Genomic DNA, 24,111 nt, shown 5'->3' on the forward strand with positions numbered 1-24,111 from the left:
CATCGCTTTACACGAGAATTCAGCAATGGCCTCATTCCAAACCGTGGCTGATTTAGGTTCTTGGCTTGCACAGCCAAAGCTTCATGTAGTGTCATGCTTTTTTTTATAGATAATGTTGATGCAGCTGTGGAAGGCTCTGATGTTCACTTTTTTTTTAACGTGGAATTGTCGTCATTCAATCAAGCTTAAGCATTGTGGAGCTGTGATGTTGTTTGTCTTTGCTTGTTAGATGTTGACGGGTGAGCCTGAGACGGGCTGAGATGTTGTTTGGGAAAGAAGAAAAGGCTCCCTCGCTTCTTCCTTGCCTCCTTCACAGAAATGCACACAGACCCAAACTCTCACCCAAAAAGGCAGGGACTCTGAGAAAATTTGGAGCTGGACTTAAACGTTGTGGGCTGGGCCCCCTCTGCCTCTCCAGAGCACACACGCTCTTCTCTTCCTGTAGACTTTGTTCCTCTCCAGCATTTGTCATGCATAGTTGGTGGCATATCAAGATTTTGAGTACTGTACTGAGTGCAGCAACCTCTTTTTCTTGGATGGACATTTTGTTTGTGGAGAATACAGCATGGTGCTCAGTTGTCTGGGCAGAAATGAACATTGAGGAAAATCTCAGCTATGTGACACCGATTAGATCAGAGATCAGTTTTCCAGTAGAAATGTCCAATTATTCAAACCTCTCCAGTAGATGAAAGAGCTTTTGACAATCTGTTTTGCTGAAAAACCCTGCAATTCATTTGGCATGGATTAGATGACCTATTAGAGATTAGAAAAGGGGAAAAGGGTTTCTAATTAATGTCAGCCCAGCTGTTAACTTGGGGAGTATCAGTGAGTGGTAGCACAAAGCGACTCCTTCAGATATCTCTGTGATGATGGTTCACGTGTATATTGCAATGTGGACCTGTAGCCCTCTGCATAGAGTGTTACACGAGTTCCCCGTTCCCCGTTCCCAGGTGGAGCATTAGTGTGCACTGGACCAGCTGCTGCTTCTCAGCTCTGCCTCCTTTCCCAAGGCAGGCTTTTATGAATGGGTAAGCCTCATTTTTTTTTTTTTTTCTGAGCGCTACCTTGTCACATAATGACTGATTCACTCACCTCCTTATCTCTGGGCCATATGACTTACTTTGATTGCATCTTCCTCGCCAACTTGGCTAAGTATCTTGTTTCTTTCCTCGAGGGCAAATTAGGGCAGAATCCTTGAATCCTTAGAGTCTCCTGCAACATCTGGAAAGAAGAGGAAAACCAGAGATGGGCCAGAAAGAGGCAGACAGAGAAAGATGAAAGAATTTGGAGGCGGGAAGTATTCACTCTTGGAATGAAGCTTCCTCCTGACTGGCCTAAGGCAGAGCAATTTACTCTTTTCTGCAACATGCAGAATGGCCTAGCCCCTGCTCTGAGGTGTAAACATTTCAAAGGTGCCTGAGGGGCCGCCTATTTATATTTTTATAAGCTACTTGGTCTCCTTTGAGTCTCAGGCTATATCCCCATTGCCAATATTGGAGCTAGCTTGAAGTAAGGTAGTGTCTTGTGGAGATACCTGAGCTAGGCTGAAGAAGTTTAGCTGCTAGAAGTAGTTTACCCACAGCAGTGCATTTGTCAGAGCATTATACCTGCCTGCTGCCATACCTTATCCTGTGCCAAGTCCTGTTTAAAGCTGTCTCTAGCCCACACTTGGGACTGTCTGTGCAGCAAAGGCTTTTGCTGCGGTCCTGGCTTCTCTGCAGCTGCCGGCTGAGGCTCAAGGACCTAAATGACAGAGTCAGGGTAGAGCGTGGGGTTTGGGAGCTGGACTCACGTTGGGGCTTTTGAAAGCTTTTTGTAGGGCTGAACCCACGTTTGCTCTTAGCACTGTTAAATGCTTTCCTGTTTTTCTCTGTCCCCTTGAACTCACACTGCAGCCCTAACCGACTATCGTGTTTTGGTTTTAATGACAGAGTAAAGGTGCCAAAATATTTCAGTAGCTCCCTTAGGAACATCTGCAACTTCTTTAGCTAGTATTTTCACAGCTGGCCATAACTTTATTTTATTTTTGAATGCTAATAGTAGCAAATCTGGGATCCTGAAGGAGAACAATGGCTAATTTCCCTTGTATCAGGATTACAAAAAGCTATGCTAGCACCTTTGAATAAATGCCCAGGAACAGAACTACGGGGGAGTTTGTTGTTTGAAAGACAAAGTTGCTAAGCTCCAGACAGAGCTTAGCCTGGCCTTCAGACTTAGGATAAACTTCGTGTTTGGAGCCACCAGGACCAAAACGTATAGACAACTCAAATGACAGAGGTGCTGCTGCTACCGCTGCGGTTCATGCTGCCCGAGTGGCGGGAGTGCCATCCGATCACTGCCTCAAGTGCAGTTTCTGTCATCTTTGATGAAAACGGGAGGAATAAAATCTCACACCTCTAATGTGATACTGAGATCTTGGAACAGGAATTAGGTCTGGGAATTTGAACTTCCACCCAGCAAAGATTCTGCAGACCTTTAACTGCTCCTCTGATTTATTATCTGCTAGCTAGGCTTAATTGGTCTAACAATGAAAATAAGCTGAAGGTGTTTAATCATTGTATCGACCTATCACTCATAATCTTTGTGCTGCACCTCTGTACTCCCTATACTGAGCTAGCAAAGTATGAAAAAAACAAAAAGCATGCTGGAAAGCTTCCAATTTTATGTAACCACTAACAAATCTATTAAAACCAAAGAAGTTTTAGACTGAGCTCTTTACCCAAATGTTTTTTCTTCTACAGTGGCATAGCCTTCAACTCCTGCTGGGGTAGAGTCTGTACCTTACCTCACACTCAGAACTGCAGCATCAGGTACCACTTCTGAGCATGCCCCCCACCCACCCCTGACCCCTCCACCCTGACCCAGGCAGCAACTAACAGGCTGCACCCTGTTTCTCGAGAGCAAAATGTGTTGGGGAGGCAGGTCTGCAGCCACGATTTGAACAGATATACACATGGCACTTGCAGACTGAGAAGCAAAGAAACACATCAGTCCGCATGTTTCATCGGGATGTCCCATCTCATCAGTGGTGTCTTCTGTTGGTGGCATCGGCAGGCAAAGCGGCAAAAGCAGCAAAAGTGGCACTGGCTGTATCTGCTCTTGAAGAAGCCTGTGATGGTCTACCTTTTGGGGGAGCCGGAGCTGCCAGGTGAAGGATGTGGGTAGTGGAGGATGGTGTCACGTGCTGCTTCCCAAATGCTGTGTCTGTAGATGGACCCAGGCCAGCATGTTCGAGCACTGATTAGATCTGACTGTGAGATTTCCCAAAGCTCAGGGGAAATGGCGAGGTGAGGTAGGATTTGGGATTCCTGTTGGGGCTTGTTCCTGACACAGGCAGGTATCTCTGGTGGTCCATTACGGTGCTCCCCTGGGGGCAGAAGGCCCAATACCCCTCTTGCTTGCGCTGGGACCATGAGCTCGTAATTTCCTCAGATGCAGCGGGGTTTCTTTTGATGTACCTCTAAGTGGGAGGGGAATATGGCTTGTCACTTTTTTCACATTCCCATGGACCTGCCTTGTCAAACTCAGCAGGAGCTTTGCCATTAATTGCAACTCAAGCAGACACATTGCTGAGTGCGATACAATCCAACAGAAATCTTTAAAACTCCCCAGATTACCTCAATTGCTGTAGTTAATTTTTTGTCCATGACTTCTCTACGGAACCAGATACAACTAAAACATGCAATTCAAGAAGGCTTAGTGCCTTGACCTAAGTGCTAAGGTATTGCATGAGCTGCCTGCCAGATACCACAGCCCCTGCCGTTACAGACAGGTAATTAGGTCACCACTTGTGAACTTTTGACACACACAGACTTATGGCCTGATAGCATGGATGCCCTCAAGCAAGTCAGAGCAATTCGCCTATCATCATGAATCTAATGAGCACTGAACTCCAAACAGTCATTTAGAATAAGATGGCTTCAGCCCTCTGTATTTTAATCGTACCTGAAGGCACAGAGCTTGTCTATGTGGGTGTCTTGCTGGAGGTGCCCCAGGGAGCTGAGGGAGCTGCTGTGCTGGTGTGGTACCATGCAGGGACACTCGCCTGGGTCCTGTGCAGACGTGTGTGCAGTGCCCGCTTTGGGAGCCTCCACAGGGGCTAACAGTGTGCTTTAGCACTTGAACACCACGGCAGGAGGTGTGTGTATCTCTGCCACAGCAAGCGCTCAGAGGCAATGCAGGACTGTGATGGAAGAGCATGGCTAAGGACCGAGCCTGGCAGTGCCACGGTTCCAGGTATATGGGAGGTGCCCTAAATATGTCTCCTGTCATCTTTCGTAAGTGGGAAATTCAGGGGCTGGTCAACTCTCTTCCCTCTCTCCTTGCTGTATTTGTGTATTCTGCATATTTTTTTCTTGTACTCCATCTCAAGACACTTTCCCATCAGCTCATGCCGTTATGTCACTCTCCAGTGGGTGAACTCAGTACGACCAGAAAACGCTGAAGGAAAATGAGATGCAGCTGTGATAACTGCATTAATATTCCCCTTCAATGCAGTTGCTGTTAGAGAGCTCGGACTGTTACTTTGACTTTGTTCCTCTGCGGAGCACGCTTACATCAAAGTGTCAATCTTATCTGCCTTTTGGTTCAGCCCGCCTGCCCCTGTGGAGCAGCTTGTTCAATGTGCTTGCATCCTCCCGGTCGCCCTCCATTGGGATGACTCAGTCTGTAATGCAGCACATCTGGTGGGGACCACAGGGGACACTGGAACCTAAGAGGGGCTTGGATCTGCTGTTCAGTTATGTCATGTCTGAGTGGTGCTTGTCTGTGTATTTTCAGAAAACCCAGATAAAAGAATATGAAAAGAGAAGAGTAAAAAAGTTTTTTCTCCATAAATTAATAGGGACTTCAAAGCTCCTGTGGTGCAAAAACTGTTATATGATGCAATGCCAGTAAAATAGAAGCAACTGTAACTTCACAGAAAAAGCAGTGATATTCTGATTAATTGCTGTGTTTTCTGAGATTTCAGTAAAAATGGCTGCTGATTATTTCTGAAACTTATGATGACTGTCTTAGTGCATAACCCCTTCTTAACATCAATTTGGCAAACAGAAAAGGAAATATATCATACGATATTCCGCTTGTAGGGCCAAGTTCTGTCATCTATCTGCTTGCAAAGCCTCTGTTGACTGCCTTGGGATTTCTCCTTGCAGAATGATGGCAGGACATGATCCAGACCCAATATAAATGTAACATGTGAACCAGTATATCTTCAGATGGAGAAAACGTGTGTGGAATTTCCCTGCGCTATCATGTGCATACTTTATAGGCAACTGCATCCACAGTTATTGAAAAGAAGCACAGACGTCTGTGGTTAGACATCAATGACTATTGTGGGAGGGAGAAGAGGGAAACTGGAAGGCTTAGAATTTGTGCTTGATTGGTTTACTGAGAAATACAAGGCGAGAGAAATGAAAACAGTTTAGGATAGAACTGTAAGGAGGGGAAATTGGCATTGCTGGCAACACTGATGAAATATAACATCCTTGCCAGAAGAGTATAAATAATGGGTTTCCTGATAGAAAATGTTGATGAGGCCAGTAGGGGGGAGAGTCTGAGGAAAATGTATGCATGTGGAAACTGAGTTTTATTTTGGCGGTGACTGAAAATAACCATGAAGCCTGGAGCTTGTAAACCTGGGAATCCTGAAATTAATAATTTTCAGAGTTAACTGTTGGAGAGTGACAGCCCCATGAGGACCATTTGCTTTTCAGGTCTTGCATATCCTTGCCTATTTTAAGTCCTCAGACTCACTGCTGGCCATATAACATCTTGTGAAGCAGTGGTTATCCGAGACAGCAGCCTTCATTTCAACGGCAGTCGTGGAGGCTGCAGGAAGTGCTGGTGGCAATGGGATGTTTGGTTACTGGCTCTGCTTTGGGTAGGTTTTACATTGCACACATCTCTGCACTACCTGGTCCTTGGCTTCCTTGGGTGTGTTACATGCCACCACTATCTATTCTGTGCTATTTTTTTCTAGTCCTCTCTCTGCAGGGAGGAATGTGTACCATATAGGACTATGTTTCAGTAGAGTTTCTTGCTTAAATCTACACCATGGGACACACTGAAGCTCTGAAGGTCTCTTGTCCAAAAACCTGCTCAAAGCAAGTCTAGCTTCACAGTGAGATCAGGTTTTTCAGGGCCTTGCTCAGGCATATTCTGCATATCTCCAAGGATGGAGATTTCACAACTTCCCTGGGCTGTAGGCCTGCTTCATCAAGTAAGATGATCCTTCATTATAACTTTAAATGATTGGTGCTGGTCCAGGTTTTAGGCCTTCACAACAGAGGATGCTATTCATTGCCTTTGGGGCAGGTTTGGGCTGCTTGAGTAGAAGCAGATGAAGGAAGATTTTCTTGGCCTGACAGCAAACCTCAGCGTTAGCCCCAAGAAACTTGATCTAAAGAGGTTTCCACAAAGGTGAGCCTCAGGCTACCTGGCAGAGAGAAAGAGGCTTCTGCAGGGAATTGTTCAGAGCACCTCTGTGAAGCTCCTCCTTTGAAATGCCCTCAAGAAGTGCTGGTCTATCTTCACTGATAACCACAGGCATGTAGGAAGATTAGCTTCCCCTCTGCTTCCGATGTGCATCCTCTGGGCATGGACTTTTCTACCATTAAGCCTGAAATTTGCACCCTTTTTTCTTATTCTGCATAGAAAACGAAGGAGATCTGGCAGGTCAATGGGGAGAAAGGTGCTGCTTAAGGGCAGCAATTCAACAGCTTGGATTTATATATAGTGATGATAATGCTGATGATTCACCAGCCCTTCAGCTCCTTGTCCTGTGCATAGGTTGTGACTGTCCTTCAACAGACTTGGGAATTTGTTGAGATAGAGCAGTATTCACAGTCAACCACTGTTTTTCATTGCTTGGGAGCTGGAAAGTCTCAGTCTTATAAAGGATATTCCAGCCAAAATCCCAAACGAAATCTGCTGCCTTTGCACCTGGTGGCTCTCCTCTACAAATACAAATGTATTGATGGTAAGATCTCAAAACAGTCCATCAAATGCATCTGCACATGCCAAAGGAAAAGCAGACGGGGGATCAATTAAAAGACTTGCTACACTGTGTCCCCGATCCACACATAGTCAGACCTTGGTGGGTAGCAGAGAAAATGGGTTCTAGGTGGGAAGGCTCCTAAAACCCCTTCCTCAGCTCCAAGAGCTGTAGTCTGAACAGTCAAGCAGTAATAACAGTAGATAGGGAAAGACAAAAAATTAGCGATTGTCCAGACCAAGCATGACTCCATCACTTCTTCACCACACCGTGAAAAAAAATGCCAGATACTTCTTCAGCATTTTCCTTTCAAATGCAAGCATGATGCTCTGCTCAGGGATGCCACAGCATCATCAGCCGAGGAGCCACGTGATGCAGTGATCCCGGTGGTGTGCTGCCCAGCTGTGGTTCAGGCACCTCCATCCTGGGCAAGCTCCTGGCTGGAAGGATGTTGCAGAAGTGTTTGCTATGTCCTCTTTCAACTTCATCTGTGTTTAGTTTTTCTGGCAGATAGGGCTGGACCTCCTATCTATTCGTTCTGGAGGAAAAAGATAATTTGTGTGCAATGGCAAGGCACTGCCACAGGATGTTTCATTTCACGTGCGACTCTCGCTTTGGTCTTTTGCTCCATGTTGGGATTCGATGTTGTAATGAAAAATCACAAGGTGCTGCCACTTTATTGGAAAACATTGCGGGTCACACAAAGCTAACGGGGTACAGGTCACTCCTAAAAATCCACGCATGTCTACAGGTTGCTGGTGGCTGGTGAGCCCCTCTCAGACTGCCAATGCAGCAGCGTCCCCCTCGGTATAGTGCATCCCTTCTGCTGCACTTGCAGCCTGGCTTCCCAAGAGAGCAAGGCTTGTGGGGTCTTGCTTTGCATGTGTGTGAAAGAAAGTCCCTGACAAACATCTTTCAACATTTGGCAGATTTCAATCACGTTTGTCAGTAGGGTGGAGATCTCAGCAATTTTATGTTCTTACAAGTTTTGTAAAATCAACAGCCAGGTAAAGAGGAGACAAGTCCATATTCCTACTGTGGGAAAGGCTAAAGTGGGAGCTTGGATCTCATTACAGCATCTGAATGGGAGACACAAAGCTCCAGGGTTTTCCCCGGCTATGGAGCTATTTGTTTATTTCCCCATCCCAAGTCAAGGAGAAGCACTGCGTAGTGAGAGGTGGAGTTGGGGCTGCTTTCCCATCTGCATTAAAGATGGCAGCGCTGGAAGTCCCGCGCTTAGAGCTCAGTCAAGAGGCGGCCTCTTTCCAGGCCCCTCTGGATCTCTTCTCTGTCCACTGTGGCAAAGCCCAGTTTGTGAAGTGTGTGCATGTCTCCCTCCTGGCTGCTGGCAAAGAAGGACTTTTTTTTTTTTCGAAACAGAGCACAAATGCTTACCCAGAGTCAACTGTCTCTGGCCTCCTGTCTGCAGAATCTCTTTTATGAAGTAAATGTTTATGCTTTCAGACTCCCTCTAGGCCTGTATAATCATTCAGCACATGGCTGCAGGATAAATCTGTTCTTGCAGTTAGCAAAGGAGTAAATGCATTCTCCAAAATCCTCAACGAAACCACGAGAATTGGAGGGACACCAAACCAAAACATTCTTCTCATTTAGGCTGTTCGAGCTGCTGGGAAACTGGATATTTTGCAAAGGAACTGGCTTTTTTCCCCCCTTCACTGCTTTTTTTTTTTTTTTTTCCTTGAAGTCTGCAGCAATGGAATGAGTGAATTATTTCCTGGGGCAGCTGCTGTGTAACATCCAATACTTTATTCTTTGAGCTCATAAAAATAAGCGCATCAAGAAGAAGAAAGTGGCAAGTTGCTCAGCGTTTCAGAGGATCAGGCGGCTCCAGAGATTTCATGTTTGTTTTCTTGGCATGTGCTAGATATGTCCATCTTTTTTCTTTCAGCTTCTGCAGGCACCACCTGCCCCTTGTTCTTCTTCAAAAATAGATGAAGTAAATCTGAGACACGGGGCCTCAAGGGAGTGCCTGGGGAAGGAGCGGAGTAGAAAACAGTAGGAAGAGAGAGAGGCTTATATCTTTCTTCAAGGGATGGAGATGATAGATTTAAAAAAAACCTTAAATGTCTGAATGGTTGGTGAAAACTGTCAGCCATCGTGCCTTACTTGTGACGCATACCTCTACAGGGAGATTTCCATCCACAAGTTAAAGGAGCAGGCATTATATAAATTTGTGGCCTCAGTGCCTCTTATGGCCCCAGTCCTCTCCAGGCTGTGCAAGGTGTCATGGTCTCACAGCAATGGCCAAAGCTTAGGACAACCAACTGGTTGTGCAAAATCACTTTGCTCATCTTACAGGATCCCTGATGCAAGCTGTTGGGGTGGAAAATGCAGTTTCTTCCCCCTGAAATGGAAGTCGAGCAGGCACTAGCTGAGGGTCTTTGCCATGAGATCTGAAAGATCCAGGCTCACCATGAAGGGGAAATCTCACTCTTGCTTCTGCCAGCAAGGCAGGCTGGAGGGGAGGGGAAGGTGTAATCAGCGGGCTGGGGAGATTAGTTAAGATGCCTAGAAAAGGAAACGAAGGGCTGTGTGAATTGTGCCTCCCCAGCTCCACAACACATCAAAGTCAGCATGGCATAAACTAGGGCTTCCTTTTGTCCAAGGCACGCTTCACCACAGGTTTCCTATCATAAATGATATTGCAACGTGCTTATCCCAAAACATAGCACAGGAAAGAGCAAAGCAGTGCTTCGGGTTTGAGGGTTGTTTTTAAGGGGCTTACACCTAAGACACACCTGCCTAGAGGGGGCTGCCTGGAAGCCAGCGCCAGCGGGGTCCCATGCCACGGTGCTGCCGGGAAGCGCCGTGGGTAGGGGGCCGGCATGCAGCGCCCACCCAGGGCAGCATCCTTCACCTCCTCCCCTCCCTCTTCACAGGCAGCCGCAGCATCAGCTGAGGCAAAGCTGTGCAACTTGTGAAAGTCCACGTGGCTACGCTGATTCACACTCTCCGAGGAAGTGGCCTGTCATCACTGCCTTTCTAGCTGGTCTCCAGATCAATATTATCTTAGGGGCTTCGGACATGCATGTGCAGGAAGCAGCTATGTGCTGCAGCTGATTGCACTTCAGAGGAGCGCTTGCAGTCCATATTTCTCTGCTCCTTGAAATACTGGAGTGCTCTCCACTATTTCGTACATTTAATGCAAAAAAATTGTTCCCTCCTGCGTTGTCTTCGAGGTAGGTGTGGCAGAACACATGCTTGGGACCTTCTTTTGGCAGTTGAGGAGGGAACAAAATACCCATGGATCTCTTTTATCTGTCCTGTGCCGGTTTAAAGGCCCCTGATATACCCTGATATCACTAGGACCTTCTTGGGTATAGGGAAAGATGACTGCGAGACCCCATCAGTGTGTGGGGCAGCAGCAGGGTATGCATTACACTGTGATTCCCATGGTGCATAATTTGTGACCCCCTCACTTAATCTCTCTGCTCCCCATCTTCCCATCTGTGAAATGAGACATGCCTTTGCCTTTGGAGAAGGCTCTGAGATACTTGGAGGAGCAGTGCTTTCTTCATTGGTAAGTATTTCTGTTTCTGGCTGACTTCTGGGTTTACTGGTGTCAAATGGTATTTAGTATTTAATATTGTCCTAGCTATCTGTAGAAGCTGGGAAGAGTGAGAAGGATATTATTTGAGGCAAAAGCAATCCTGTCTATGGCCTTCCAAGGTCATGTCTCAGAGCACACTGAGAAAATGTACAGACAGAAACTTCCTGGCCAGTATATTTGCTTCCTTATAACAGCAAATGTGAAGTGTTTTGAAGAAGGAAAATACAGAAATGACAAAAGTAATGAAATCAATAAATTAGTATCATATAAATAAAAAATTACTTCATCTGCAGAATGAAGGTTTAGACAAACATTAAATAGGAAAGAAAGTTGCCCGGGAGGAAACCAGTGCTGGAATTAACTGTAACCAGATGAAAAGTACCATTATCTTTCTGAACAATGTGCGTGTATCTCCAGCAGTAGTCCAAAGTGCTGCCACTTACTGTAATGCTAGCACAATTGTTGAGGACTCTGCTTTGGCAAGCTATAGGCTTTTTTAATTATAAAAGGGTAAATTTGTATATTATGGGAGGGGTGTGCAATGAGACATACACATTTTTTAAATTAAGAAAGTCCTTTCTTCTCCTCATGTGTGAGGAACTCAAAAAGACAAACATGGAAATTTTCTGTTTCTGTGCAAAGTCCTGACAAGCCATGTAGAGGAATCCAAAATATCCTGGTGCCTCACCACAGGCCTGCCACTTCTTTACTGCACAACCTTGGACAAGTCACTTACTGTCACTGCCCTTTTATCTCCTCTGCAAAAGGGATAAATTATCCTGGAGCAGATGTTAGGTAGTATGTTAAAAGCAGGATTCAGAATTGACTACAAGGAAAATGCCATGTTATTACAAGCAGGTGACCTTCTCCAGATCCTTGTAATGAAGAGGAGGCGAAATAATAAAAACAGGGAGACCAAAGCCTTACCAAGAACACTGCCGGTGAATTGGCATGGGCAGCTGTCAATGGGGGCTGGTTTGGGGGGAAAGTCCACTGGGTCAGCATCCTGGTGGGCTTCCTAAGCACGGTTTGAGTCTCCCCATGCTCTTCAGCCGTCCTGGAGCACCGCTCCAGATGTGCTGGGTGGTAAGAGTCTCATCCTAAATCAATCTTCAAAACAGAGATAATATGCCAGAGACTTTTAGCTCATTCACTAAAAGTAATAGTTTTCAAATGCTTCCATAAAGTGGCACAGCTGGAGTTCGAAAAGGCGTTTTATGGCTTTGTGTTTTGCTTTATAAGTAAAGAGCAGAAAGGAATACATGCTATGTATGGATGTGTTTATAAGCGTGGGGAGATCTGGTTGTGTAGATTGAAACCCTGTGTGGAAGTGTGTGCAGCAAACCAAGTATGTCCTTGGGAATTAAAATAAAAATAACCCGTGACCTTTCCCTAATGAGCTGTGTGAAAGGTTGGTAGTGATGGCCAATAGACTGCACTTGTCATAACAGCATCTCATATGCCGTTTCGCAGCGGGATTCACAGCAAGAGCTCACTAGTCCTGATTTCTCCATCCATTTCCAGCATAGCATCCATTCTGTGCTGAGTCCTTTAACCACACCCATCCTCGCAGCTACAAATTGCTTTATGTGATATCTGAGTGCTCATGGTATCCCCAGATCCATTTTCTTTCAGTGTATAGTGTATCCCATCTGGTTTCCTCCCGCCCACACCTTCGCCCCGCATTTCACATGGTTAGCTTGAGATTTACAGTCCCAGGGCCACGCACGGAGGTGCACGTGCCATCGCAAGCCTTCTGGGCGTGCAGCAGCTCACTCTGCGCTGCCAGAGGGGCTGGGGGCTGGAGCCTTAGCAAATGTCTTGCGGGTGTCCACTAGCTCACAATAGTAAGCAAACGCTGCAAAGCCTCTCCTCGTGCATCTAATATAGGTTAGAGATGAGTATTTGACCCACTTGTACACGTCAAGCAAATCACCTGCAATATTTCAGGCCAGTGGAAGCGAAGGAAATCCATGCAGTCCTTATGAGGCTAATAGGCTGGCACAGCATCATTGATAACAGACTTTTTACCTAAACTGCCAATGTGTACTCGATTTTCATTCTTGGTAATAATTTTTTCTCTCTTCTCTCCTCTCCTCTCCACAGCGGTAGTATTTCGTAACTGTGAGAACGGCAATAACTGTGGGGCCTCTGGCTTTAAAGGAAATGCTTTCCTCAGTGGGGAAATGCCCTCCGGTTCCACGAAGAGCATGCATACAACACTGAAAAGTAAAACAAACACTCATCAGAGCTTCCTGCAGAAATTTGGGAACTTGGGTTCTCTTTTTTTGGGGTTCTTGGGGTGTTTGTGCGTGTGTGTATGTGTGTGTGTTTCTTTTTAAAGACTGATGAGCTGTAGTAGGGAGGAAAATGACCAGTGTGTGGGGTTTTTGCTGTTTGCTCAGCGTGCCTGTGGGAGGGTATGAGAAGAGAAAGGAAGAGCCATCGGGCGTGAGTGCCGAGCATGAACTTGGCCTGCGCCGTTGGAGGTGGATCGTATGCTTGCGGTGGGAGGAGAGCGGGATGGCCGTGCCGGATGGCAGCAGCTCTGCTGGTGGCAGCGGTAATCAGTTGGCTTTAACCGAGCTGAGCAAAGCAGTGTGTCGGAGGAAAGGCATCTCTTTTGCTACGTAAGGGGCTGTGGTCCGCGCTTGTGCCTCTTCATTGTGTTTCTGAACGCTTATTAAGTATATTTGCACTGGTGGTGCCTAAAACTCCCCAATTCAGAGCGCAGTCTCGTCTTCTGTCAGGCTCTGTCTGGAGAGTCAGAGGCACTGTGCTGCCCTGTGCAAGCTGTACGTTCACCCTCGGGCTGTGGCACTTCCCCAGCTCCCCCTGACACCCAAATCCAGAGTGTCTTGTCCTTCCTGGGGCTGGCGAGGAGGGAGCCTGTGCCTAGAGGGCCCACTGGGTCTGGCCCCCGCTGGCATCCTTGGATGCTCAGGGCCACCTGCCTCTCTGCTGATGGGACCGCAGCATGCTGTGGCAAACATGAGAAGATATCTAATAAAGCAGAGCTTATTGAAGAATCAAAGCGAATCTATACAGAAAATGTAGCTTGCCCTAAGTTGTATGAATCCCAGCCTTTGATGTGGGAGTCTCTCTGGTGCCCTCGGAAAAGTCTCGGGCCTCGAGTTTTCAGCCCGGTGTCCACAGTTCGGTCCTGCTGCCACCGAGACCCACCTCCTTCATGGCTGTACATCCCTCTGCTGCCCTCTTGGAGCTCCTCCACGAACTAGCCGTGTTTAGCCAACATGACCCAGTTGTTCCTGCTCAGCCAAATCATAGGATTTCAGTGTTTGAGCAGGGACTGTGTCTAGACAGTCAATTACTCTCTGCTCTCCTGTCTCTTAAGAAACTTCAGTGCGAAAGTCTTCTTTGACCTTGCATGTATAATCATTTGCCTTCCCTATAAATAATGGATTTCTTTGTTGCTGGTTGGTGCTGATTCATTAATATTTTGTTACCTTCTTGAGTATCAAACACACTTAGCATCTTTCCAATCTACTCTTGCACCAAAGCCTTGTTCCTTTGCTAGCTCTTTTCCCTCAGCTGATATTTCTAAGTTTTCCGTCATTCCATCCACTTTAACTGTTGATCCTTGAACATCTGTGCTATCACATCACCCCAGCTTGACTTTTGTTCATGAAGAATGGGATGATTTTCAGAGTTTCCCCTGTTCATGTATTCAGACTCCAAGAATCTCCTCTTCACGTTCATCACCTTCATATCAAACCCAGGAATTTCAGTTTTGCCAGTTTAAGGGAGAAGGAAAAACACTGTGGATAGTTGCTGAGTGGGACCAAACCTTGGGGATGTGCACTTCACATAATGCAAAGTATTTTCCCAAGGTATTTAGTAGCAAAACCTCACAGAGGGCAATCCCAAAATGAATCCGATGAGCATGTGGAGGGTAAATTCCTAGAAGGGTTGCAATAACACTGTCTCTGCTTCCCAGGTGATAGCTGGTGGTCATGATTCTTCAGTTTTCCCCTTTGAAAACCAACTCGAGTCAGGTTAGCGCTGTGGGTCTCAGGTAACCCCTTGCAGCCCACGTGTTCTTCTGGGAGCAGGAGCAGCATCGCGTGAAGCTTGGTGCAACAGAACTCCAGCTTGGTTAAGGCCCCCTTGGGCACTCCTCCAATTGAGACGCTTAGTACGGGTAGTTAGTAAGGAAGGGCCCTAATTGTCCATTTTTAAGATCTCATCTTTCTCACACAGCAAATTGGCTGGTAGAGAGAAGAAAAGGCACAGGAACTGTCAGTACCTTTCTGCAGACAGCTTGCTGCACTACGGGAAATAGTTTTTGAGAAGTGCAGTAAATTTACTGAAATCTGCCCAAAGGCGCTACAGAGAAGTCAACATGTTGTGAAAATGATAGCAACCAGTACCCTTTTCTCAGGAAGGACAGGAATTCGTAGCGTGCTTGTCGAGAGGAACTACGAATCTGGCAAGGGCTATACCTCTCAGATGGGATCAAAAGGGCATGGGAAGGGCTGCCCAGAAACAGGGAGGGCATGGGGGCACCATGCTCTCAGGTCCCTAGGAGCTTAGAAAGAGCCCCAAATCTGTAATGTTACAATGCACCTCATTAGTGTGGGGAGGGAGGTCCTAGCCCCACGTTTGCTTTGAGCCCCCTGCTCCACCCCTCTCCCTGCATCTGGAAGAGCTAGGTGACCCCCTGGGAGCTGGCAATAAAGGCACACGGGTGCTGGGGCTGCCTTTCCAGGGTGAAGGACCCAAGTGTGGTTCATGCCAAGAGCCACAGTCTGCGTGCCCAGTGGACATCATTTGGGATGGCCCAGGCTCCCCATCCTATCTGTCCCAAGTGCCTCACCCTTGGCAGTGGGCAGTCCATCTCTGCCTGGCCAGGAGACACAGGGGCAGCACCGCGGCAAAGAAGCCAGAACTGGGTTAAAGTGGTTGAGGCGGAGACCTCACTGGCCCTGCACGCTGCGTAGCTGTTTACCACAGTGTGTGTGATGCTCCCCAACGCCTGTAGTGGTTCACACCTGTTCACACCTTCCTTGCACTGCAGCAACCAGGAAATTGGCTCTTTGTGGCTGTTTGTGGTGGTGCTGGAGTGTTTCTCCCATTGATGGAGTATTGCAAAACCACACAGTGCTCTGCTGTGGGAGTTTAAAGAAACTGAATTTTTTTCTTGACTTCACTGGGATCAGCAGGAGACCAATACACAGGGCATCAGGGTTGCCTACCCTGCGATGCCAATGAGTTCAGGCAGATCTTGAGCTGCTCCTCCTGGCAGGTTTTCCAGCAGCAGGCAGCCCTCCCAGCTTCACCCCACATGCAGCCTCGTCCCCCACAGTGCCTGCCTCTGCTGTCGGCAGCTGCCCGTCCCAACAGCTCACGCCTTGACTGGGGAACGGGGCATGCTGAATGAGCTACTCAAGTCCACTGAGTCCTTAACCATAATTGCTAGGACAAAAATAATTTTCAAACACTTAAATTCATTTAAAACCTGCTATATTTTTATCGTCTTCTTTGACCACCCACTGCATACATCCTAAAAATCCAGCCTCCTGCAAGCCCTGCCTCCCTTTTTTGTATCGGTAGTAAGATTTCTGCAGCCTCTCCCTCCTTTTGCATCCCCAGTGTTTCTGTGCAGTGAGAGAAAGACAAGGCAGAGGTGCAGTGGGGATGCAGCGCCTGTACTGCCCTGCCAGGGAGCTGGGAGGCACCTGAGGCCATGCCCTGGCACGGGTCTGCCCTGGTGGGGGTTATACTGGCTGGCTCTCCTCATGCCTCAGGTAGATGTGCTATAGCAGCAGCGAGAGCTGGGGTTGATTGCCAGTGGCAACCACTAATCAGATGTAACCCCATCAAGATACAGGATTTCCTCCCTCCTGGGCCTTGCTGCTTACTTGGGCTCTCCAAGGCTGTTGCTGTCTCCCACAATGTGTGCAGCCCCCATCCTGTAAACTGTGCAGCTTGGAAATCCCCAGACCAACAACCATGGAAGCAATGAATACTTGCAACTGGTTACTCCTCACTGGGTCCACATCCCTGCTCAGGCTGCTGGTGGCCAGATGGTGGCTGGTTCCCATCATCTCCAGGGACAGTGGGAACAGATCATTTATTCCTGTTTCTCCTTAAGCTGAGAGGTCGGTGGGCTGATCCAGGGTGAGCAGTGCAACACTCTTGGTTCGACATGAGCTGTGTGAGAGCGGGACTGTACATGTAGCCCACTGCCAGACAAATAGCCTGGTGTCTTGGGAAATAGTCTTTATTTGGTGTCCACAGCTGGCTGGCTGGTCTGAAATGCTGATGTTTGCATTGTTTACAGGAGGCCCCAGCTGCAGATTTCAATTTCCCCAGATTTAGGGTATTTTGGATGTGTGGCTTTGGTTTGGCCTCTTGTTCAGAGGCGGGGACCAGTTAAGTGGAGAGCTGAGTTCACGTGATAAATCTGCTTCCCACAGTATTGGGCAGTAGCTGGATTCATCCGGTGTGTTTGTGTACAAAATGCCTGGATTTCAAAAGCAGTTTGTTCCATGAGCTATGGAATTTAAAAATCCCTATTTCTTACAAATTTGTGTCCTTTATCTTCTGCAACCCCACTGAAACAATCCCAGTTCCTCCACCATATCCCCTATGGCTTCCTCCACCACTTCATATCTTCAGCTCCTTTCCAAGTCCCCGCCTCCCTCTAACTTTCAGTTGTCTTCCACCTTGTTACTGCTGTAACCTCAGCTCTTTTCCATGCTCCCATCTCCTCGATCCCAACATCCCTTGGCACTTCCCTGTGACCTATTCCCTCGGGAAATCTGGCTGAAAAGTAAAATCCAGGATGAGCACTTTAACTGCATCAAAATTGTATTTTTATAATTTCTGCAAATGTGGCAGAGTGGATTTTACTGGAAACTAAGCACATTTCAGAAGTCTTTGCAAGGCCAAGCACCGCCCAGATCCAGTGCTGCACCACTGCAGCAGGGGAAGAACATCCTCTGCCATGCCTGGACCGCAGGCTGCAGTGTTGGGCTCCCATCAAGCTCACCTAAAACCATGCTGCCATCACCAGAGGGTGTTCCTGCCTTTTCCCTGGTTCATGTGCCCCAAAGTGCTGTGTGAGCAGTCCTGTGGCCATGCCACGTGTTGGAGCAGTTCGCTGGTCCAGATGGAAATGAATGACTTTTTGTGGGGCAGGGCTTGGTCCCTGGAGGGCTGATGAGCAGAGGCAATTCACCCCACAGCTTCACGAGCCCTCAGTCCGACACCAGGCAGGTAGCAGGAAGGTAGGAGCAGAGATGAGAGGCAGGATAGGACCACAGCTTTCAGCAGTGGTGCCGTCCTAGGTCAGTGGTGGGCAGACCGTGATACTGTGTCCCAGCGCACCCTTTATTCCAGCAAATGTGGGAATGACAAGCGCTGGGTGCAGTAGGCTAACATGAGCTTCATGCTTGGGGGGAGGAGGGCAGATCCATCCCTTTTGCGGCCAGGGCAGGGGTGATGTTCAGGCAGCACAAACTCCCTCCCCAGAGCAGGGGAGGCCACCGCACTGTAAATAACCTACTGCATCCTATCAGACCCATGCAGTGCCAGGAGACATGAGCCTTTCTCTGTTAATACTCTGTTTGTTCCAGAGCAGATTTCATCAGTGCCACTGAACAGAAGACACCCAAGTTAACCCAACCCCCCACAACTTCCATTAAGCAATGCTATCATATTAAAAGAAAACAAACTAGGTGAAAAAAAAAGCCCAGTTCTGGCAGTTTACATCAAGATACGAAGACAGATTTCCAGACAGTTGTGTGTGCAGGGGGTGCAGAGTGATTTGGTGCGTAAGCCAGTGCTGTCAAAGCGGGAGGCAACGGTGTCAAAACTATTGATGACGGGAGCTGTGTTCACACAAGGGAGCAAATCCTTCCTGGTGCAAGTCCAGGTGCCTCAGAAATGTTCTTAGCCTATATCTCTTTCCCTCAACTTTGGACCAACTTGTTTTTTCCTTTCTGCTTCTACAAACTGCAGCAGGCTCATCCAAAAACCTGTCATCCATTTTAACAAAAGGGTGAAATAAACATCCCAGCATCATCCTCGGCAACCTGCCACCGAGAAACTGCTGCAAGATATGACAAGATGAATACTGCCTTTAAATACAATATGGAGAGGAAACAAATGACGCCCACTTGGAAGAAGCGGCGTCAGGGCCCTGCAGAGCTGATCTGCCAGTGGCAGGACGGGGTGCCAGTGGGCAGGGGAGGGCTGGGGGGTCACCTCCCCCTGCACAGCCCTGGTAGCTCTCCCTGGGAAAGAGCATGTGCTCCTTGTGACCTAAAGGGTCCCTTGGTCACACTGAGGGCCCCATCTTGGCCATCCCTATCAAACCAGAATGAATTTCTGTTGGTCTGGGCAGATAGCACCGGAGGGTCTCTCCCAGGTGGTGTGGAGACAGCATCAGGCCAGCTGCACCTTGTTTTGTTAAATTGCCTATAAAAAGGGCAATGCCCAAGGCAAGCTGATTAAAAAAAAAAAAAAAAAAAAGAAAAAAGGTAATGCCAGTGGATTTAGACTGGGTCATGAGGAAGAGGCTAACTTTAAACTTGCTAAAGAAAACTGGTAAGAGAAAGAGGCCCTGGGGAGGGAATAAATGCACTAGAAGAGATGATAAGAAAGCATGGTGTGCAAGGCTATTGGTCTGCAGGCCTTTAAGCCTCCTAAGGGCTCTGCAGGTGCCCTGAGCCCAGCTGCTTGGCCTGTAGGAGTTTGGTGCAGAAGTGTATCCAGACATTGGTAGTGGGTGACTGTGGCTCCCGGGGATGTGGTTTAGGGGGTGGTTTGATGGCTGAGGTCTCCACCATGTTACCCTGCTTGGGTCTGCTCTGTGCTGTGCTCCTGCACTTGCAACAAGCGTCTCCTTCTAGGGCAACAGCCCAGCATGTGAAGTGCACTAAAATGTTGCCATTTAAAAGTGATCTATAGTTTGTCCTAGTTCTTTGCTTTTAAAGCTTCTCACTGCCAGAGACCCACCATAAAACACAAAAATGTAGCATGCTCTTCTTGGAGAGACTTGAGTTATTTTGACTCGGTGTCTCTAATCTCAAAAGCACATCAGGGAAATGTATAAAGTATGTAGTCTTTGCCTCAGAGATATGATCTAAGCATAGATAAAGCGTAACTAAAAAGATGACACAACAGGAGATTAGAGGGAAAGGCACTGAGGTGTTATATTGATGGGTACTGCAGCCTTTGCTAAGTTTATGAAGACTAGTGATGGTGATTCTGTGTGTAAAGTGTCATGTATGTATGCACACATATACATATGTGTATATACAACCATTAGTTTAGCTCTAGTTGCCAAAAACTCATCCCATAAACAATTTGAAGTGAAAAAGTCCTTAGTGATGCTTGATGGTCAAAGGGGATGAGGAGGAAAGAGGATGGAAGAGTAAGGGTTTTCCATGGCCACCCTGTTTCCCCTCTGAGCACTCCAAATGCTGTTCAGCTGTGTATATTAAAATGGCAGGTCACACATACTCTTACGTGCCTTCCATGAGCTTGAGTCCCTGTCTCTACTGGTTCATTAGAGGGCATTAGCTGCACTGATGGTAAAAATGCTGCCTGGGACACGTGAATCTTTTGCTTTCATGGTACCTGTGCTTAGGTTCACTAGTTCACAGCAAACCTTGGGTAGCTCTTATAACCATGACTTGTTATAAAAATATTCTTGTTGTCTGGAGAATGGGGATAATCCTTGGTTATCTTTCTGCCAGGAGTTCTGATAATTAATTATTTAATCTTTAAGAGCACTTAGATATTTGGATACCTCTTGATAGAATCACATATCCCCTTAGCTGTCAAACCACAATAGCACCTTTTCAGCCCTACTGGTGATGCAGCAAAAGATAGTAAAGCATCCTTACTGCCTGAACACACTGAGTGACTGGCTCTACCTTTATCAAAGTAAACCACAACAGGTTTCACTACTTGAATGAAATAAAGCCTGAAAGGAGGTATGAAAAAGAGACAGTGAAGCGATTAATGCCAGGCTTGATGGAAGACTTCCTGGCTGGCTGCTCCTGCCCAGAAAGTCCCTTAGAAAAGGGAATTAGTGGGTTTTATGCACACATTGGCAGCATTGCTTTGCCTGATGTGGTCCATGTTCTGCCATGCTTTCTTCCCCTCCCACAGATTTGAATGCTTCGTGTTCGTGGTTATGCAGCCTGGGTCGCCCTTTCTTTTGTGGCTGCGTGGATGGACTCGTCTTCAGTGTGCTGCAGCGGTAGAGTAAGGTGGGGGAAGCAGAAAATACTGAAATGTCACTGCCTGTCTGGATGGGTGTATGGCCGTGGGAAGGCTTATAGCCTGGGTGTGAATCTGTGGTGCTCGGAAATCCAGCTCAGTGGCACGACAGGACATCCCCACGGGCGCTGCTGCCACACGCGCTCGGGCAGCCTGTTTCAGGCAGGAGGTCAGGCCGGGTGCTGAAGCAGCCAGCCTGAGTCACTTGCTCAATAATCTCTAGTCCCTGTTAGCAAACGGTGATGATGCAATGCTCCTTGCCTCTGGCTGTAAGCAATGGCAGTACAGTGCCACCACAGGAGTCCTCCACTTTGTGCTGCCATGTAGTACTTGGAGCAAGGCAGGCTTTTTTCTCTCTTAGAAGAGGCATGAAATTGCAGATCAGTATTTTGAAGTAAAGTTGCATTTCAGTGCAAGTCAGACTTTGTGAACTTCAGAGGACCTGAGTTTGATTTAGTATCTTAAATTCAGGGAAGGATCTGTTCTGGACCTTACGATAGTTTCTGTTCCCTGTTTACTCTTTGGATGGATTGGATAAACTGAGATCATCCTGATTTTACCACTATAAAGAGGCACAAAATCTGAAGCTTTTCATCCAGACCATGCAGAACAGACTTTGATGTCTTCAGATATATTGAAACCCAACTTTAATCTGTTTCTGGTTTTGCAGAATTATAGGCTAACTGAGCTTGCATAAACCCAATACCCAAACTCTTCATCTTGTCTTGGTTTCCATTACCTATCTTAAAAGTGGGATTTTTATAAAGTCACATTAAAGTACAGCTTCAATTACATCCTGTTAATAACTAATCATTTAATTATGACTTAGTGCAAGATCCCACCCCACCAAAGATTGGCATTTAAAGGATTATGCCTGCAGCGGTGAGGACAGTTTTGTTTCAGAGCTGTATTGGTGTGACTGTTCCTGACGGATTGTGAACAAAATTGTATTGTGAAATACATGTCCTTATTGGAGTTGCTGTTAACTTCATAATTGCTCTGTAATTACTAAAGAGAGAGTATCTTGCACTTCTGAGAGCCAGGTGCATGTATTGCTTAATCTGTCTCCATTATTGACTTGGCTCAGTTCCTGTGGGTGCATTCCTATTCTCTTTCAGTTGTGCAATACCAAAACTGACTAAACGGCATGTCTGTTGTTTTGTTCCTGCTTCGGAGCTAACAACAGGAGCAAACAGAGGTGAACTTTGGAGAAGCTGAAGAGGCTGGTTGGCTCTGAGCTGGGAGCGGGGCATGCCACTCCTGCCGTGAGCTCCTTCCCTGGCTGGAGGCCGTGCTGCCTCCCCCATGGCAGGGTCCACGCAGGGCAGTGGGGACCCGAGCCTGGCTCACACTCATCACTCCTCCTGCCCTGCAAGCACGAAACAATACTGCAGCGTGTCGACAGGCAGCATCGCCAGGAGCTGAGAAGGCTACCAGGAGAGAGGTCAAGGGTCTTTCTTCTGGACATCTTCAGGCTGGAATTTGGGTTAAAAAAAGTTTCATCTCAAGCTGTGATTAAGAGTGGGACAGCAATGGGATAAAGAGTGAGTTGTCAGCAGCTTCAGAAGTGATTCTTGCCCTGGGGGAAGTGCCATTCATCTGTTTTGCTGTAGACTGGGTCAGAGCTTATGCTAAAATATTGCAGATTGTCAGCTTTGTCTGTGGCTTTGGGAATATTTCAGTGGCCCTTGCTGCATGCACTGGCATTCTAATAGAGCTTTATGAAAGGGCTTTTTTGGTGTAATCTGTCAACAGATAACCCCGGGGAGAAAAAGAAGGAGAATCCAGCGCCTCTCCCAAGAGAGGCAGCAGTGAAGATGCATACATTAAGCATCCTCCTCTCCTTTTGGTACACCCAGCATAGCAGGGTCTTTAAGGATCTCATCGAGAACAGTGCTAGCTGAATGGGTGTCCTGCCCAACAAAAGCTTGTCTTAATAATGTTTTCATTTACATGTAAAGTTCTTGTCTTGTCCCTTCCTGTATCGTTTTTTCCAGAGGAATAAATGTTTCTGGAATATGTGACCAAGGAACAACAATCTCATGGGGGTATTGTCAATTTTTATTGACTTCCCAGTAGAGCAGAAATCAGTGAAACAGGTTACTATAGTTATAAAACTTTCTTGTTACACATGTGACAGCCATGCAGAGCTCTGACCAGGCGATAATTTCTCCCAGGACCGATGTTACGCCTCCAAGGCCACTAGCGGTGTTCGGTTCCCACGCAGCAGGAGCCCACAGTCAGCTGCAAAGCACCCCGGTCTGCCTGCAGCTCTCCTTCCTCTCTTCTACCCAGCCCATGTGCCTGCAGGACCCGGAGGGTGCTTTTATTAGCATCCAGCTCGGAGCAGCTGCCGCTCAGGGGCCGCGTGTGCCCACCGTCTTTGTTCCTTGCAGCCCAGGCTGCCCGTGGCCTATTTTCTGGGCTCGTTGCTGGAAACTCTTGTATCTGAGGCTGACAAACTGGGTTTGCGCGCTCCTTCGCCAGGGAGATGGAGTCCCCCTTCGGCTGTGGAGACAAAAATCACCTCTTTTTGAAGATGTTTCAGTGTCATCTTTCTCTTCAGTCACTGTTTCAAGGTCAGACGGTGCCCGAGTGCTCCCTTGTCCTCAGTGGACCGAAAGCATATGAAGCATCTGGCTTCCCCTGCCTTTTCCTCAATTGTCTGCTTATCTACGTAGAGTAGAGGAGACTCCTTCTGTCTCTCCAAGAGCGAAGAGTGTACTTTGTATTATAATAGGTGAACTTTTCAGTTGCTGCAGCTCCCCTTTTCCCATTTCCTCCCTTGTTAGTGCCTGTTTTCCTCCGAGAAACTTTTTAGACATGAGAGAGACAGAAAAATACCAACGTGTTTCAGGAGGCACCACAAAAGACCAGAAGGGGTAATTTTTAATTTCAGAAAACAGTTGTGTCTTCAAGGCCTCGCAGTCGGTGCAGTTCTAGGAAACACTTTGAAGCGGAGAAGGATATGAGATTTTTTTTTTTGAGTGACTCATGCTTTTTATAGATTATCAGTTTCACAGCCTTGGAGGCTGATAAGCCTGTCCACAGAGCAGGTGCAGCAAGTGCCCTGCGGAGGCTTTACTGTGCACACAGGTAATTTGCTTCAGCGTTGCTGCAGGGAGACATGGCCGTGTGGGTGCCCTTGACTTCTCAATCCCACTGTTGTGCGAGCTGTAGGGCTCCCAGGGCTTTAGGCTGGACACCCGTCTATACGGGCACAGGAGGAGACCGAAGAGGACAGTTGCATGCATCTTGATGTAAAATTGCAGTCTTAGTGGGAGTGGAG

At 47.3% G+C, this 24,111-nt stretch overlaps 1 long non-coding RNA gene across 1 annotated transcript; it reads left to right on the top strand.

Annotated features, from left to right (window-relative positions):
• Nucleotides 1–19,067: 19,067 nt before the first annotated feature.
• Nucleotides 19,068–22,776, top strand: LOC148053275 (uncharacterized). The gene is made up of 3 exons (XR_015708917.1): nt 19,068–19,139; nt 20,712–20,812; nt 21,941–22,776. It is a non-coding gene; the product is annotated as an uncharacterized LOC148053275 (long non-coding RNA).
• Nucleotides 22,777–24,111: the final 1,335 nt, after the last annotated feature.

Source organism: Nipponia nippon, unplaced genomic scaffold (assembly GCF_047370975.1).
Source record: "Nipponia nippon isolate SJK-2023a ecotype South Korea unplaced genomic scaffold, ASM4737097v1 scaffold_4, whole genome shotgun sequence".
NCBI lineage: Eukaryota > Metazoa > Chordata > Aves > Pelecaniformes > Threskiornithidae > Nipponia > Nipponia nippon.